At 42.0% G+C, this 7,655-nt stretch overlaps 1 protein-coding gene across 1 annotated transcript in view; it reads right to left on the minus strand.

Annotated features, from left to right (window-relative positions):
• WDSUB1 (WD repeat, sterile alpha motif and U-box domain containing 1) overlaps positions 1 to 2,321 on the minus strand; it is a 37,403-nt gene extending 35,082 nt beyond the window's left edge. The window contains exon 1 of the mRNA XM_053284935.1: positions 2,182 to 2,321. The gene's annotated coding sequence lies outside the window, so the exon portion shown is untranslated. The remainder of the gene's footprint in view (positions 1 to 2,181) is intronic.
• Positions 2,322 to 7,655: the final 5,334 nt, after the last annotated feature.

The raw sequence follows: 7,655 nt of genomic DNA on the forward strand, positions 1-7,655 counted from the left end.
GAGGTGCTGCATTCACATGTTGGCCAGATTTACCCTGAAGTCCCTGCGAGTTATTGGGGAGCAGTTCACACACAATTCAGGTTTTTCACTGCTTGTTAGAGAGTAGCCTGATTTACAGTATATCCAGAGTTTTAAAAAAATCTGCTATTTCGCATTGGTTCTTTGGGACAACTTCAATTTCACAGTAAAGCCTCCCAGTAAACTCGCAGTAAAGCCTGCTGTGTGTAAAAGTCCCAGGTAAGTGTGTGGAGAATTGCAGCCTCAAGCAGCAAATCTAACCACATTTAGCTGGAAGTACATTTCATTGAAACCTAAAGGACTTAGGACTAGCAAGGAAAGCATGTCTACTTAAAAACAAACTCCATTGCATTCAACTGTCTGAGATCCTTCCCTGGTAAGTGCATATAGGATTGCACATGCTCAGGGATGTAAAGCAAACCAATTTGTGCTCCCAGCATATTTTGCTCCTTTAGGAGACCAGTAAGTCCCACTGAAGCAAGTAAGACAGGTGGAGTGAAAAAGAGAAGAGAGCAAGAATTAGCACCATTCCCCAGGAGAAAAAGATGGTGGGGGGAGAATGAGGAATCTGCCTCTTCTTGGTAAAATGTTAAGATAGATGAGACATGCCGGGGCTCAAGGAGTTCCTGAAGTTATGCCCTAGTCTGTCCTAAAAGTCATTCTCCCTGCTCCCCAATGTGGAAGTGGGGCTGGTTGTGGTCTCTCACTGTACTGAGATAAAAACCACTCTCGGCAGGTGCTCAGAAGCAGGATCATCCCTAGTGGGGTGCGGGGCTGGGGGGCAAATCAGCATGTGCAGGGCCTCCTTAACATTTCATATCATTACAGAATCATACTGACTGATGACATACAGTGTAAATAGTGTGAGTGAGGTTTTTGGACATGCCCAACCAGCTTGGCATTTCTAAAGAAAAATAAAATAAAAGCACCACACATGCTTCACAGTTCTCACTCAGACCTTCTGGGCTGCAAAACAACTTGAACATAAGTGCATTTATAAATGAATGAATAAATAAAATATTGTTTGTTCCAGAAGTTTTTGTAATTTTCTGCCATGAAACAAGCCACTTATAGGACTTTTTAGATAGGGTTTTTTTTTTAAGCCAGCAAATTTTCCAGTCTGTTTCAAATATTCAGAGACTTCTCAGTCTCTCCCCCCAAAATATCAAAGCCCTATGGCAAAGAGATCCTTATATATGGCAGGAGGTGGGGGGTGGGACACCACAAAAAGGAATTCACATCATACCTCCATTACTAAGCAGGCAAAGGCTGGTCTGTGCTGGGCAAAGGGTCTGCAGAGAACTGTGGCGGGTAAAAGGCAGCCAGCGATGGCCACTCTGCCTGGTTGTTTCCTTCCTTGCTGTCTGTCTGCCGGGCACTCAAGTTCAGGCTTGAGGCAAACCACCCCCACTAACATTATTTAACAAATGCTTTAAAGTCGTATTTAAATTTTACAATGAAGGGTTTTTCAGATACGTGCAGAGCAGCATGCCAGCCCAACAGAGGGGAAAGTGCATTCTGACCACTATCTTGGCATGGTGGGCGAGATCAGAGTGCGGCATAATCCGAACTAGTAATTTAGCAATTTCTTTTTAGCGTGATTAACATCCTACGATTCAAACCGCTATTCCATGCAAACTCTTCTACGGAGTGAGTCCCTCGAAATTAGCAGGAGCTGCTTCCGAGTAAACCAGCATCGGATCGCGCTGATAATCTCCTGATCTGAATCTTTTACGCGACCGAACGTTACATCTGTTTGCAACCAGACTGAGCAAAAACTATGATTTATTTATTTTTTCAGGAGCACAGCTATCCAATTTATCATCCACTTTATTCAGCATAATATTATAAGGGGCAATTATGACACTGATGATGCACAGAGAGACGCCGCGATCGCGTAGCAAGCGCAGGGCCCCCCACGGCGCCTCCAGCCTGGCCGCAAAGCCTGCTAACAAGGGGGCGAAGGGCGGGGGCACGCTAGCGCTACCGACGCCCTCTCAGCTGAGCTCATCGAGCCCCTCCGAGGCGAGGAGGCTCCGCCCACCCCCTTGCTCTGAGCGCGAGCCGCCGTCCTGAGGCTCGTGCTCAAGGGGCGGCGCCTGAGGAGGTCTTCCCCCGTCAAGTTTGTGGTGGGGACGAGTAAGGGTCTATATGCATTCCTACCTCTGCTTGCGGCTGCGCTGTACCTTCGGTCTTCTGGTCTACGCGCGAGACGCTTCCGCGGAGTCAAAATGCAACCAACGCACGGCTGGTGCAAGTCACGTGACAGGTTCTCGCCGCCCGGTGGGTGGGTGGGTGGGAAGAGGAAGCAATCAAAGCAAGCGCCTGACAGGTCGGCTCACGTGACCGCCACCAGCCACAGAAGACGGGTTGCAGAGGCGGGCTGGGGTTCGCGAGCCTGGTGATGTCACCGACCCCAGGGGCTGGCCCGGCTAGCGGGCGCCAGTCCAGCCTCGGCGCTGCCCCTCCCTCGCCCTCTGCGGTGCGGTTTTTCCTCTCCGGCTGCTGGTGCTGGATGCTGCTTCCGGAAGACAGTATCGTGTGCAAGAAAGCTCTCACAAGAAGGAAGACAGGTGCAGAAATGGTCCCAGGCAAATGGGGCCGAATAATGTCTAGTTGGAGGAAATGAGTAAGGTCTTGTCCGTATTTACTTTGGGGTAGACCCCGCCGGAAAAAAGGGACTCGCTTCCCAGGAAACCTTCATGGACTCGGGTTGTTACTCTGCAGATTTTTTCCCGTTGGATTGTTAAAACCGGTATTACAAGGGAAGTCCTTTCAAGCACCTTTTCTTTTACATTGCCTTTTAATTATTTTAACGTCAGATGAATTCCTTAAAAATCTACACAATTAGAGATTGAACCACAAGAAGGCATTGTCATCTCCCAGTGACTAAACAACCCCGGCACTATACACGTTATGGCAAAGGCATGTTTTTCAGTGGGTGTACGCAGGAAGGGAGTTGTCTGTAGCCAATCGCTTTTCCCCATCTTTATGTTTCCTTGAAAACATGTACGTTGTATTGTCAACAGTATACAATTGATCTGCCATCTGAGAAACTGACCAGCTATTAGTTTGTGGAATATATTAATTATACCTTTCGAATCTTGATCCAGTAGCTATGCAAATATGTTGCTGTTCAGGGACAGAAACCGAGCAAATGATGGATTTTAAAAGTGTTTTAAAATGAGTCAGTATTAGAGATATTTGTATTTTTGTGTGATGGGGTGTTTATTTTTTTGGCAAAATGCTGTTAAACACTGAATTAAACACTATCAAATTGACATCTATCTAAACCCAGCATAACATCACTCCAAAGAGTGTTGCTGTAGTCTACCTTGTGTTTCTTTTTAGATTGTGAGCCCTTTTGGGACAGGGGACCATCTTATTCCTTTTGCTATGCAAACTGCTTTAAGAACTTTTGAGGATAGCAGAATATAAATTATTATTAATAATCTGTAAAAGTAACCAGTTTACTGACTGATCAGGCCCATGACTGAAATGTAAACCCTACTGACAAGGAATTGGACTCATTCAGAGCACAACTGTGAAATAGAAACAACCTTCTTCTATTACAAAGGCCCCCATCTGCTTCCCTTTCTATTGATTTAAGAGGATGGTGAGGGTGCAAAGTATGAAGACCAGACCTGCATCACAAGGCTTTCCCGTTTCTTAAAAGCTGGAATATTGTCAGCCTTGAAGATCAATTGGATATATTCCACTTCACACACATATAATGAAACTGAGCATCATAATATCACTATTTTCCTAGAAACTTCCCAGGATTGTAAGATTTAAGTTATTTAGGAACCCGAAGTTTAAATCATAAGTGACTCACTCCATGAGTGGCAAAGCTGCAAATACAAGGTTCATTTGTTCCCTCGTTCCTTAACAACTAGAGTATTTTTATAACAGACTTCTAAATAGCCACTTGCCTGGTTTCCTCTAGTGAATGTTATCTAGGCAAGTGAGCAGGGAGGTTTTGAAAATGGAAGAAAAAAGCATTCCGTTTTGTTCAGGTTACGAATGTACCACATATTAATAACAGATATTAGGTGGACCAGTTAATTTTGTGGATGTATTTTACATGGCTGTTTTAGTACAGATCACAAGATTCTTGTCTATCACACAGATGCACACACAATAATGTAGAGTACACCCTTTGTATCAAACTGGCTACTAGTGCTTTTCTCTCTTTCCATTTTCAAATTTTCCTTTTTGTTTTTTAAAACTTTGCTGCTATAGTGGAGTAAATCATAATTATGCCCATAGAAATATGCCTTAATCACAACACAGTTGTTTTAGGCAGATTTAAAATACAACAGATTTATCCATTTGCATTGTGGCCAGTATTCCCTCTAAGGTGTGCGCACATGCATGCGCACACATGTTTTTTGATGTCCACTCAGTAAATTTTAGATCCCACTCAGGTTGAATCAGGAAGGCCCCACTCTGAATGCATGTGCACACAAACACTGCCTTGATACTGCCGCCCAGAACAAAACTCATTCCACACAGAGATGAAAAAAATTAGAGAGAACACTGATTGTGGCACTTGCATAGCCAGTTGGATTTTCATCTAGCTGTTTTGAGCTGTTTAAACATGGCAATACATGCTTGTTTTATTATAAACCCGTGGGTGGTATATAAATATGTTAAATAAATAAAAGTCAAGGCCAGCCCTTGTAGTAGTAGCACTCACATGAAGTAAGAGGATTAGCTCAGGTGACAGGAACTGCCGCCACCCTTTCTTGTCTACCACTTCTGACTTCCCTCCACTGTGCAGATACTGTCCATCAGCTGCCACCACTGGAACAGCTCCTCAGTTTCCTCCCTTTTTCTGGAAGAGTAAGTGGAAGAGAGGAAGGCAATGGGCTAGAGCATTTCCCCTCCACTTTCTCTAGAGGAGCCAGCTGCTGCTGTAGCATTGGCAGTGGTCGATGCCTGCTGCATGAGCACACCATGGTGGGGAGAATACCCCGGTGGTGGTGGAGAGGAAGTGGTCATTCTTTCAGGGGGACAGAGAAGAGGTATTCTCCCCAAATGTAAGAAGGCATTTGGCATCTCGCCTCAGCACCCAAAGACCACCCCTGTCAGAGGTGTGTACATGCCAATTGATAGTAATTGTGTAAAGGCTGTGTAATTAAGTTGTCTTAGATAACTGAACAGCCCAATATTTTAACTGCATATGATTGTGTAGGCTAAGAATGCTTTGAAAACATGCCTTCAGTGTTATTCATAATGAGTGAGAGAACCTCATTGTGATGTGTCTTTCAGCCTCTTGGCTTGTTTTCTTCAGTAGTTCTCCAAATGCTTTGTAAACATTCATTAAGTTTTGCACCATTCCTGCAATGCAGGAGAGTTTTACTTGCACAAAACACAGAACAGACAGATTGGCTTATTTACTAGACTTACCCAATGCAACTTAGCAAGCAATAATTTTGAACAAATTACTCAGTTTTTATCTAGCTCTTCTATTTATGGCTTTATCAGTGTATTACAAAAACAGGATTGTTCAAACAGGAACAAGTACAATCTAACCTACTTTAAAATGATAACTTAGGGAACATTTACATTTTTCAGATAATGAGTTCAAAGGTTGCATGGATAAAGCGACATGAAAGAATTTGGATAACCAAGTTTCAGATAAAAAGGGTCCCACCTCCCATTTTTCTTAAAGTACACATTCACATATTTGGATTGTTGATGACATAGCACTAATTCAATGCAAAAACCTATGCTCATTCTTCAGCATCATATGGGTTACACTGGTTTAACTACCCTCTATATGTTTGCATCCTGTAATTTAAAATTTCCTGATATCTTTCCTTGTAAAAATTTTTTTCCCCTTTTCAGAATACTCAGACTGAATTGTTATTACAGGTATCCCTTATACATGCTAGAATGGCAGCAAATCCAGCCATAAGTCCTTATAGGCATGGCCTGAGAAGGTTAGGGTCAGAGTAGATAACCTGTCATGGCTCTTGCCTGTTGAATTACATAGATGTACATTGATATTATTAATGATGTTTACTTTTAGTGTTTTGTCTACATATATTTTATATTTGGTGAAATGAATGAATGAACGGGCTTATAGGTTTGGCTTCAAACAGCATTGTTTGGTGTATATATATATATACCTATTGCTGTAAGTGGTTTGGGATTTACTCTTTGGAGTGTGATACCTGGATTCCAATCCCACCACCTGCTAAACGATTTATGACCTTTCTCCTTGCACTTTTCCAATCAAAATTTGTTTTGTAGCTACAAATATCCATTTCTCTGGAATATTCTGCTTCACTACTCTGCCAGCTGAAAATACCATATTGTGAATGTGTATAAATAGCTGCAATTATATTGTTTGTCAACCACATTGTTTCAGAGCATTCACTACAACTTTTAATAATGAGCTTAACTATAAATATGGGCAAGTCAATTAGAACAAATCTTGTTAGCTTCAGAGAGACAAAACCTGATCTCTCATTTGGATAAAACAGAATTAAATAATTCTGAATAATATACTGAGACTAATTTCTCACTTCTTGATCAATATATGCAATGCAATGCAACTTAAAAAATATTGCTATTCTTTTGAGTAGCAGAAAAATGTTAAAATCCATTACCTTAGCATTTATCAGAACTAATCAAGTATTCAAATCAAAATATTGAAATTGGACACCATGGAAAGGGTTTTTTAAATACAATTTACACAGGCCAACATCTCTGCACTTGCATAAGGACGTAGCACTAGTGCAAGGCTGTTGTGCTAGCTAGTTGTGCTAAGTCTGGAGCTTGTATTCCAGACTAGTGTTGCGCTAGCACAAACAAGGTGTGTAACCTGTGGCATGCCTCTTGTTTTGCAGAGAACTTTCATGCAATAGTACAATGTCAAAAATACCAGTGATTTAATGCACCTATGCGGTCATCTTGCATTAGCTCAAGTTTGTTCATTGGGCAAGCACAGCATATGTCAGCCACTGTGTACATACTTTATAGATTGATGTAGAGTGTTGTATATTCGTTATATAGGATAATTTATACATAAACACTACTTGTGCTAGTAAGGTTGGACTGTTCTGGACATTGTCCTTGTCCTGTACATTTTGCTGCAACCATGTAACACAAAGATCCCTGTGCAGTGGCCCCTGCACCTGGGCCACCAAGTTAGGCTGAGTCTGAAATTGCAGCAGAGACCAATACTGTATAACATAATAAGTGTACTCATACATTTGTGCAGAAGGAAGATGGTTTTGCCTATCAAGATGTTCCAGGAAAGTCTCATACGTCCAAGGCCTCTTACATATAAAATTACCTTGTGTCTGAACTAAGAGGCCTTTGGTTTAGTTTTGCCAGTGCATCAGTGCCAGTTTTGAAGCTAGACTTCCGGATATACCCAAGTCTGTTGGAGCCTAACACTACAGGACATACAAGATTGCAACCAAAAGCTAAAATGAAAACAGCTTTGGCTGTTCATTTTGCCAGATCTTTGCCCTGCTATCTCCTATATATTTTCCGTTCACTACTGGGAACAAACTTTTACTGATCACAAGCAGCTAGACATTTGTTTGCTTAAAAAACAGAAACAAAAAAAACTACTTCTGAATAGAACATGTAGGAAATTAAAATAACCAAGAAAAAAC

The sequence above is a fragment of the Hemicordylus capensis genome, chromosome 1 (assembly GCF_027244095.1).
Source record: "Hemicordylus capensis ecotype Gifberg chromosome 1, rHemCap1.1.pri, whole genome shotgun sequence".
Taxonomy (NCBI): domain Eukaryota; kingdom Metazoa; phylum Chordata; class Lepidosauria; order Squamata; family Cordylidae; genus Hemicordylus; species Hemicordylus capensis.